We start from the raw sequence: 10,000 nt of genomic DNA, 5'->3' as shown, positions 1-10,000 counted from the left end.
GATATTACAGGTTCTATTAGAGAACTAATATTCGAGAGATAATTCTGTATTCATGATTTAAGTAATAGATAAAAATATAGTTTTTTAATGTAGATGAAAGAGATCTTTTATATTATTATTATTATTATTATTATTATTATTATTATTATTATTATTATTATTACTTCTACTACAAATAGCTAAGCTACAACCATAGTTGGAAAAGCTATAAGCCAAAGGGATCCAACAGGGAAAAATAGCTTAGTGAGGAAAGGAAATAAGGGAATGAATTATATGAAAAATGATAGAAAATTAAAATTAAATATTTTAAGAAAATTAACAACATTAAAATAGATCTCTCATATATAAACTATAAAAGAGAGACTTATGCCAGGCTGTTCAACATAAAAACATTTACTTATGTCAGACTGTTCAACATAAAAACATTTACTTATGTCAGACTGTTCAACATAAAAACATTTACTTATGTCAGACTGTTCAACATAAAAACATTTACTTATGTCAGACTGTTCAACATAAAAACATTTGCTGCAAGTTTGAACTTTTGAAGAGATACAACATTAAAAGAGATCTTTCATATATAAACTATAAAAGAGAGACTTATGTCAGACTGTTCAACCTAAAAACATTTGCTGCAAGTTTGAACTTTTGAAGTTCAAAAGTTCAAACTCGAATGCCTCACAGCTTTTGCTTTATCCTTAGTAGAAAATGAGAGAATAAGTCTTTTATTTGCATTTCACGCCTAAGGGAAGTTTGACTTTTAAACGTAGTAGAAGCTCACCAGAACGTCAGCCGGCAAAGCCCAACCCCTTACTGTGGTGCCCAATCATAGCAGTGGCCTCCCCAGTAAACAGCTTAAACTCACGGTCACGGGCTGGGATCGATCTGATGCAATGCAAATGCTAGGCGAACACGTTACCACTGTACTGTTACATAATATTTTATAAATCCATTTGATACAGTATTATATTTCGCTTATGGGGAATATCTTCACCTATTTTCTATCTTCATACTTTAATATCTTTCTGGTCATTAAAAAAAGGGGATATTCTTAGTATATAGTTTGTAATTTCAAGTTTTAGTAAAAATGGGGCAAATGGAAAAATAAATTTTCAAAGATAATGTAAATGTTCATATCGAAATAAAGTAAGGTAGTGATTAGCTTGTTATTCTATTCATAAAAAAAACCTACGGTAGATACTCCGACCTTTTCATGTGTACCTACATTTACTTCACTTTAAGGCAGTGGTTCCCAACCTTTTTTTTCTGTCATTTCCCCCTGCACCCAGTTCAACCATCCAGATTTTCCCTATCATGCCCCGCCCAGCCCTCATGCCCACTCGCCTGCCTCAGATATGGGCATGACACTCCAATTCTCCCCTTGAATATCATGTCTTTGAGAACTGATATGATCATATCACAATTGAATGGCTAACAACTAATTGCCGCACGTACTAAAGGACATTTTCCGCTTGTTTTAGTTAGTAGGTAGTGTGATTATTTCCCTCCTGGAAGCTTCAAATTTCCCCCCAGGGGGAAATTTCCCCCAGGTTGTTAACCACTGCTTTAAGGGCTGCTTTTCTGGTCCTATACAGCAGGGGAACCCTACTCTCTACAGGACCTCCACTGTCATTTTATCATATTCGTTAAAAATCATTCAACATTTCAGACCACATATTGCTCGTTCATTGTCAAATCCACATTATCGAAGCACTTAGAGAACAAGAAAGTCTTCAGTCTTTCAAATGTCTATACTCAATTTTTCTTAATGAGGCGCATTTGCACCGATTCACAGCGGTACCCTTTTAGCTCGGAAAAGTTTCCTGCTATCTGATTGGTTAGAATTATCTCGTCCAACCAATCAGCGACCAGGAAACCTTTCCGAGCTAAAAGGGCACTCCTGCGAGTTGGTGTAAATCTGCCTCACTAAAAAGAATTGACTATAGTACATTTGATGTTCAAAATCTATATAACACTGTCAAAATTTTTCCGTACAAAAAACGGTAAAAATTCTGGAATATATGTTGCCCGACATTTACCGTTTTAAAAACGAATATATTGACGTTAGTGAGTGATATTACGATCACCAACCCGTAAAAGGTAATAACGAAGTATAGTAAAATTACGGTCGCCTGTAATTTACTGAAATACGGAAATACAGTATATTTTTACGGAGAATTTCCGGTTGAAGTTACTGTTTTTTTAACAGTATATACGTCATTTCGATCAACGTTTTCCAAAGATAGCTAGCGACAGAAACTCAAAATTCAAATATAGGGAAAAATAAGGGGATAGAAATTATAGAAACTAATTATAGAAAGAGACAGAACATAGTAAATTTAAGTCATTTCGATCAACGTTTTCCAAAGATAGCGAGCGACGGAAAACTCAAAATTCAAATAATAAATGAAAAAATAAGGGGATAGAAATTATAGAAACTAATTATAGAAAGAGATAGAACATAGTAAATTTACATCATTTCGATCAACGTTTTTCCGATATCAAGCTATGGAAAACTGAAAATTCAAATAATATAAAAAAAGGGGATAGAAATTATAGAAAATAGTTATAGAAAGAAATAGAACATAGAACTTCAATCCTCTATTCCGATAACTTTTTAATTTTCCTTTGTTTCAGAGGTAGAGACAATGTTCCTTCGAGTTTCTCGATACATAAGATGATTTAATTTATTAACTATTTAAAAAATATGCAGGTTTCATTTTTGTATATAAAATAAAGAGCATGTATCCCACTATATATGTATATATATATATATATATATATATATATATATATATATATATATATATATATATATACAAACCCTACCACACATATATATACCTATATATGTATATATATATATATATATATATATATATATATATATATATATATATATTTATATATATATATACACACATACATATATATATATATATATATATATATATATATATATATATATATGTATATATATATACAAACCCCCACACACATTATACATATATATACATATATATATATATATATATATATATATATACATACATACATACATATACATATATATATGTGTGTGTGTATATATATCCCTTTCTGTGTGGGGATACTTTAACGTGGTGAAATGGTTTGCGTATTGCCATGACCAGCAAAACTGTACCAGTCAGGGCCACCCATACTACGTTAGTTTTCAGTGAGCGATCAGACGAAAATCTCCCACCATCAACCAGCACTGGCCAGCGAGGCAATGTCTGTGCCTGAGGCGTTTGTCCTGCATTGGATTGGATTAGGCTGTATTTGTTGTTGTGGCCTGATGGGTAACGTCTCTGTCTGGTGTTTGCCAGACGGGGGTTCGAGTCCCGCCCAGACTCCTTAATGCCATTAGTGTCTGCAACCTTACAACCTTGTGAGCTAAGGTTGGGGGGTTTGGGGGAGCCTATAGGTCTATCTGCTGAGTCATCAGTAGCCACTGCCTGGCCCTCCCTGGTTCTAGCTTGGGTGGGGAAGAGGCTTGGGTGCTGATCATGTAATATATGGTCAGTCTCTACGGCATTGTCCTGATTGCTAGGGTAATGTCACTGTCCCTTGCCTCCATTCATGAGCGACCTTTAAACCTTTAAATATGCATCTGGAACTTGGAGCCTTACTAAAGCCTTAGAATAAAAGCTAATTACAACTCACAGAGCTATGGAAAGAATAATGATGGGAATAACAATAAGAGACAGAAAAAGAACAACATGGATACGAGAGCAAACTAAAGTAGAGGATATTCTAAAAAAATGTAAGAAAAAGAAATGGACATAGGCATGACAGATAATGAGAGTGATAGACAATATATGAACATTAAGAATAATAGCATGGGGCCCTAGAGATTGTAAAAGATGCAGAGGAAGTAAGAGAAGACGATGGATTGACGAACTTAGAAAGTTTACGGGTGTGGAATATAGAAAGACCATAAACAGACGCAAGTGGAAGGACATTTCTGAGGCCTTTGTTCTGCAGTGGACTAGTAACGGCTGATTATATATACATATATATATATATATACTGTAAATATATATGTATATATATATAAATATATATATATATATATATATATATATATATAAGTGTATATATATACTATATATATATATATATATATATATATATATATATATATATATATATATATACTGTAAATATATGTGTATATATATATAAATACAGACACACACACACACATATATATATATATATATATATATATATATATATATATATACCTTTAGCTCTTACACTGATCGTTCCTATAAGATGATGGCCTTCCAATTTTCAGCATAATGCTTATATGAAATCACTTAGCCCATGAGCTTTTCCAGCATGGCTGGAAGCCACTTAAGCCAGCTAATTGCTGGGTGCGTTATAACCTGCTCAAGACATAAGAGGTTCCTGGAATTTAACGGAATGTAACTCAATAAATTGGTTCGTGTCTTCGGAATAGAAACTGGAATCTCTCATATCCATTGGAATACAGAGGGCATGTATGAATACATACATACATACATACATACATACACACACGCACACTATATACATATATATATATATATATATATATATATATATATATATATTTATGTATATATATATATATATATATATATATATATATATATACATGTATGGATATATGTGTAAATATAAATGTAAAAAAATATATATATACACACATACAGTATATATATATATATATATATATATATATATATATATATATACACGCACATATATATACATATATATATATATATATATATATATATATATATACGTCATCATCATCTTCTCCTTCGCCTAATGACGCAAAGGGCCGCAGTTAGCTTTCACCAGTCGTCTCTATATTGAGTTTTTAATTCAATACTTCCCCATTCATCATCTCCTACTCCACGCTTCATAGTCCTCAGCCATGTTGGCCTGGGTCTCCCAACTCTTCTAGTGCCTTGTGGAGCCTAGTTAAAAGCTTGGTGAACTACTCTCTCTTGGGGAGTGCGAAGAGCATGCCCAAACCCTCTCCATCTACCCCTCACCATACTCTCATGATGTCATCCACATAAGGCACTCGAGTAATCTCTCTTTCATTAAAAAAGTCGTCCCTGCAGGCATTGTTTCGACTCAGGGTATGGGTTCGAATCCTTGCTAAGCTGCATTTATCGTAAATGATTTTCCAGTGGATGAACATTCCCAAAGGTAGGATACGATATTAAATGCCCTTGTGGTTGATATTTACATTGATTAAAATCACGAGTGTTAGTGATACATATTCAACACACACCAACACAGTATGTATGTGTATATATATATATATATATATATATATATATATACATATATATATATATATATATATATATATATATATATATATATACGTACATACATATATATATATACATACAAACATATATATATATATATAGATATATATATATATATATATAGATATATATATATATATATATATAATCTAAATTTATAGATATATATTAACTTGTTTATAATACAAACAATTCTTTATGAAAAAAGTTAATGCATAGTTTCTAGTGATGTTTACCCTCGACTATGTTGATTAACCTTTTGTTGAAATCATTCAATTATTATTAAAGGAAATTAAAGTAAATTATTATTAAAGGAAATTAAAGCAAATTACTATTAAAGGAAATTAAAGTAAATTATTATTAAAGGAAAGTAAAGTAAATTTTTATTAAAGGAAATTAAAGTAAATTATTATTAAAGGAAATTAAAGTAAATTTTTATTAAAGGAAATTAAAGTAAATTATTATTAAAGGAAATTAAAGTAAATTTTTATTAAAGGAAATTAAAGTAAATTATTATTAAAGGAAATACGAAAATCCCTAAATGTATCATAAAGTGGTGACCGATGTGGTAACGTCCCTGACTGGTGAACGCCAGACTGGGTTTCGAGTCCCGCTCAAACATGTTAGTTTCTTTGGTAGCTGCAACCTCACCATCCTTGTGGGCTAAGGATGGGGGGTTTGGGGGAACCTATAGATCTATCTGCTGAGTCATCAGCAGCCATTGCCTGGCCCTCCTTGGTCCTAGATTGGGTGGAGAGGGGGCTTAGGCGCTGATCATATGAATATATGGTCAGTTTCTAGGGTAATGTCACTGTCCCTTGCCTCTGCCATTCATGAGCGGCCTTTAAACCTTTAAAACTATCGCAATTCATCTTTAAATGGACGACAAAGAAGAAGCTTCTAGACAAATTTGTTTTTATGTTGACTATCCCTTACATCTCATATAATTCATTTATTCCCGTATTTTCTTTCCTCACTGGGCTAATATTTCCTGTTGGAGCCCTTGGGCTTACAGCATCCTGCAATTCCGACTAGGGTTGTAGCTTGGCTAGTAATAATAATAATAATAATAATAATAATAATATATGTAGATCATCTATTCCCTTATTTCCTTTCCTCACTAGGGCATTTTTCCTTGTTGGAGCCCTTGGGCTTATAGCATCCTGCTTTTTCAACTAGGGTTGCCGATTGGCTAGTATTAATAATAATAATAATAATACTAATAATAATAGTAATAATAATGTTGTCAAGGCTAAATGTTCTGTGGAATTATGAAAATAGAGACATCTAACATTTGAAACGTAATCCTTTCTATTTTCTATATATTTGTCAATTCTCCGCTGAGAATTGACAAATTGACATATACATTCAATGCCTTTGTCACTACGCTGATGACATATCAGTTCAATGAATGTTATTGATGCTTTATGCGCGATACTTAAATAACCGGGCAAATAACCTAAGGTACAAACTCGGTTATTTCAATAATTTTTGTATTTTATGATACTGTTACGTGGTGAAATGGCTTGCGTATCGCCATGATCAGAAAGGATGTACTAGTCAGGGCCACCCATGCTAGGTTGGTTTGCTGTGAGTGATTAGACAAAAGTCTTCCACCATCACCAATCCGCACTTGGGACAGAGAACATTTGGTAATAAAATGAGATTATGAGAAGTAAAATGCTACTCTCTTTAAAAAGAAAAGTACTTAACGCATTCTAAGCATGAATATCTAATGCCATCACCAATCCGCACTTGGGACAGAGAGCATTTGGTAAACAAAATGAGATAATGAAAGTAAAATGCCACTCTCTCTCAAAAGAAAAGTACTTAACGCATTCAAAGCATGAATATCTCATACAATCACCAATCCGCACTTGGGACAGAGAGTATTTGGTAAACAAAATGAGATTATGAGAAGTAAAATGCCACTCTCTCTAAAAAGAAAAGTACTTAACGCATTCTAAGCTTGAATATCTCATACAATCAACAATCCGCATTTGGGACAGAGAGCATTTGGTAAACAAAATGAGATTATGAGAATTAAAATGCCACTCTCTCTAAAAAGAAAAATATTAACGCATTCTGACGCATAAACGCTCGGTGATGAAAACTGGCCAAACCCAGACATGAATAAAGACACGTATGAGGCCTTTGTCCTGCAGTTAGATATTTAACAGCTGTGTTTTTTGTTGTTATTGTTAAATTTCTTAAAATATCTCGTAAATTAGAGTACCAGGGGACATGTCAGTACTTCTGTCACTAGATGTAACCATTGCAAACACAGGAGAAGGAAATGAATCCAAGACATAATATATGAATTAAAGATATTGATAAGGACGAAATGTACTATTACTTAAATATCGTATAGATAGTTACCTTTATAATACTTATTTAGCTTCGAGGCATTTGTGTTTATTAAAATTAATCTGTCTATTTAAAGCAAAATTTATACATTATTTTTTTTTTTTTTTGACTAGATAGAGGGAAATATTCATCCTAAAAAAAAATACTAAATAGATGAAAATATTCCAACCAAGTTTGAAAAAAAAATGTAGTTTTGACTTGATAGAAGGAAATATATATCCTAAATAAAAAAAATGACTAGATAGAAGGAAATATTTATCCTAAATTAAAAAAAAAATAATTATTTTTAACTAAGAAGGAATTATTCATCCTAAATAAAAAAATAGTTTTCAATAGATAGAAGGAAATATTTATCCTAATTTGAAAAAAAAAATGTAATTGTGACTAGATAAAAGGAAATATTTATCCTAATATGAAAAAAAAAATTTTTTTTGACTATATAGAAGGAATTATTCAACCAAAATAAAAAAAGAAAAAAAATTGACTGAATAGAGGGATATATTTATCCTATGTCTAGTAAAAAAGAATATTTTTGACTGGAAAGAATGAGATATTTATCCTAAATTTGAAAAAAAAAATAATTTTGACTAGATAAAATGAAATAATAATCTTAAATCTAAATCTTTTAATAAAAAGGCGATCACAAATCTTTCATTTATTCAGCAAAATGTAATCGTAGAAAAAAGTATTTACTTTTATTTCATTTTGGTCTTTAAAATTTGAAAAAAAAAATTATATACCTGAATGTGAACACAAATGCAGTTTCATAGATGAAATTCTAACAGTACAACTCCAGCGAGATTAAGGGAAAGAAATAAGTTCGTTTTTACAGAGATTTACCTATCGAAGGCATGAGGAAATATGAGTGGCCCTGACTAGTAGAGCTTTGCTGATCATGGCGATACGCAAGCCCTTTCATTACGTTAAGGTATTCCCAATCAGAAAGCGATATACAGTATATATATATATATATATATATATATATATATATATATATATATATATATATATATATATACATATATATATATATATATATATATATATACATATACACACATACATACACATTTCAAATAAGCCATAGATATCAATACATTAAAGTCTGGATTTTCTTAACGACTTCGGGATCAGAGCCCCAGGCGAAATCACTCAAAGACTACAGTATCTGACAGGCCAGGTTTCGAACCCTGGTCCAGGATACTTGTATGACACTGACCATACCACTCAGTCACGAAGAAAGATGGCTTATTTGAAATATGAAAAAAAAACGTTTAAATGTGCAAAATTTATCATATATGCATACATACATACATACATACATATATATATATATATAATATATATATATATACATATGTGTGTGTGTGAGAGAGAGAGAGAGAGAGAGAGAGAGAGAGAGAGAGAGAGAGAGAGAGAGAGAGACTGACTCACGAAATCAGCGCCAATTTGCCAGAGAGTAATAATTTATGAATCTCCTGCGAAATGAAGTCGGTCTGTATAATAGCCCAAAGGGATTAGATCCTACAGAGCTTGTTTGATTATCAGCTGCCTCGAAGACTTAAAAAAAAAAAAAAAAAAAAAAAAAAAAAAAAAAAAAAAAAAAGTTTAAGGGGAAAACTCGAAACGTCTTTGCATAATTAAGACTTGCTTGAGATTGCTTTGCTTAATTAATAATCTTTTTATTTTTAATTTCTCTTTGTCTTCGAATCTTGTATTTGCCAAAGGTTCTCTCAACGCCATTAGGCGATGCGATAGTTCAGTGGAGGTAAGAAATGGTGGATATCCTTACATGTACGGTTGGATACAGAAGTCCGTGGCACACCTCGCTCTGATGAGGTGCACGCTGTCAATGTGATTTATAAAAAAAAAGACACAAGCATTGACGGAGACTACAAAGATCCTCCCTTTCTGTAGAGAGTTGATCACAATCATAGGCTTTGATTGAATGATTGAATGAAATAAGTAGAAACTTCAATGGAAGCATCATAAAACACACGTGTACAAAGTAATACTTATAATAATAGTCAATGCGGAATGATAATATTGGGAGACTTTTCTCTGATCGTTTACAGGAAACCAACCTAGTAGTGGTGTCCCTGACTAACACAGCTTTGCTGAGCATGACTACACACAAAAACTTCCACCACGTTAAGGTATCCCCACTCAGAAATGCACTTGTTTTGGTGGTCTATGTGGTAACGTCCCTGCCTCGTGATCGCCAGACTGGGATTCAAGTCCCGCTCAAACACGTTAGTTCCTTTAGCATTTCT

General features: G+C 32.1%; 1 long non-coding RNA gene across 1 annotated transcript in view; it reads left to right on the top strand.

Annotated features, from left to right (window-relative positions):
• Positions 1 to 10,000, top strand: part of LOC137658818 (uncharacterized) — a 164,857-nt gene that overhangs the window by 953 nt on the left and 153,904 nt on the right. The gene's annotated exons all lie outside the window — the stretch shown is intronic.

Source organism: Palaemon carinicauda, chromosome 1, assembly GCF_036898095.1.
Source record: "Palaemon carinicauda isolate YSFRI2023 chromosome 1, ASM3689809v2, whole genome shotgun sequence".
Lineage (NCBI taxonomy): Eukaryota > Metazoa > Arthropoda > Malacostraca > Decapoda > Palaemonidae > Palaemon > Palaemon carinicauda.
The sequence above is the reverse complement of the archived record's forward strand: the minus strand, read 5'-3'. Positions and strand labels throughout refer to the sequence as shown.